Below are 1,692 nucleotides of genomic sequence, written 5' to 3' on the forward strand. Positions count from 1 at the left end.
GCGGCCCTGCCTGGGCCGGCCCCGCCCCCTCCGTCCACCCCTTTGCGGCCCGGCCTCCGCCGGCCCCACCCCCTCCGCCAGCCCCGCCCCCTCGGGCTATCCAGTTGAACTAAGTCCCAGGTCTCACACCCTTCGGCCCCGCCCTCCTCCACTCAACCAATCCACTCCACGCTTCAGTGTAGGCTTCCGCCTCCGCCTCTCCAGAGTCCAGGACTCTGGCCTCTGAATTGGGCTGACGCTTCACACCTTGCTCCCAGAAGTCTCAAAGTCTCTGATCCGCCCTCTTCGGAGCCATCTCCTCTGGCACGCCCCTCTCCCACCCACAGCCAATAAGGCCTGACGACCGGTCTTGTCTCTTCCGCTTCCGTCTTCGTGTACTGGGAGGGTCTCGCCGAAGGCCGTTGTTGGCAGTGCTCATGCTAGGGTCGGGGGTTTCATTTCCCCTTCACAGCCTTTTCTCCTCTCAGGCACACCCACCATTCTCCCACTTGTGTGACCTATTGACCTGCCCTCTTGCAGTAACATGGTGAGGTCGGAACCTTTGTGCGGCCGGAACTAAGGTGCGATAGTCCGCTGCCAGCCGGAAGGCTGCTTAAATAGAGGACTACCAGTTTCCTTCTGGCAGTTGATCGCTGGGGTTCCGGTGAGGGATTTGGCTTGTGAGCTTTTCGGCTTCGTTTCCTGTTATGCACCGACCGAAGTTTCGACCCCCAACTCCTCCGTACCCCAGCCCGGGGATAGGCGGTTGGGGTGGCAGAAACAACTTCCAGGGTGCCCTGGGTGGGAGTCCGTGGGCACCCTCCCTGCGGAATGGGTAGGGGAGTCCGCACCACGCTCCGCCCTGCGGGCCCCCGGGCTAGGCCGTTCCCCAGGCTCCGACTCCAGGTCCCCTGCGGGGTCCCAGCATCAGTAAGGCTACTCCCCGGGGCAGCAGCAGACCTACCCCCAGGTAAAGACAATAGCTAGCGTCTGCCGAACTCGTACTCTTATGGCAGGCGTGATACTAAAATTCCCTTTCCGTGGATTGTTTAATTCTCTGATACTACATTGGCCCAGTTTTGCAGATGAGTAAACTGAGGCGTAAAAACATTATCTAAGATTACCGTAAGTGGTGGAGCTATCGTTCTCTGTTCCACAGAAATTGTGCTCTTAGCCAGCATACCACATTCCTATACAAACGTCTTTACTCCTCCAGTTGTTCTTTCCCCCTCCCAGAGATTTTTGTTTGGTTTTGTTTTTTGTCATTTATTTCAGTGAATATTCCTGGAGTCCTAGGGGGAGGACAGTGAATGATTCCCTACTGTTGTGTAGTAGGGCTCCTCTAGACTGTAGTCTACTGCCATTTTCCTACAGATGTCCCTCCCTTGTTTTTTCATTCTTGCTTTTTTTTTTAAACGATTATCATGTTTTTCAAGCCATATTTATATCTACTCCAAGTTCTCTTGAAAGGAAAATAGAAAATATGGAGTTGTGGGAACTTTCCGTCCATGAGTGAATACAAGACAGGAAGTAGCTCTTTGGCTAACAACTTGGATTTAGGTAGTTTTCCAAAATTGAATATGGTCACCCAGCTGAATCCCTTATGAGTTGTAGTTAATAAGAATAGAACATTTTCGCCAGGCGGTGGTGGCGCACGCCTTTAATCCCAGCACTTGGGAGGCGGAGGCAGGTAGATTTCTGAGTTCGAGGACA

At 53.8% G+C, this 1,692-nt stretch overlaps 1 pseudogene; it reads left to right on the plus strand.

Annotated features, from left to right (window-relative positions):
- Positions 1 to 112: 112 nt before the first annotated feature.
- The window catches only part of LOC116097731, a 3,587-nt pseudogene continuing 2,007 nt past the window's right edge, over positions 113 to 1,692 (plus strand).

This window comes from Mastomys coucha, unplaced genomic scaffold (assembly GCF_008632895.1).
Source record: "Mastomys coucha isolate ucsf_1 unplaced genomic scaffold, UCSF_Mcou_1 pScaffold2, whole genome shotgun sequence".
Taxonomy (NCBI): domain Eukaryota; kingdom Metazoa; phylum Chordata; class Mammalia; order Rodentia; family Muridae; genus Mastomys; species Mastomys coucha.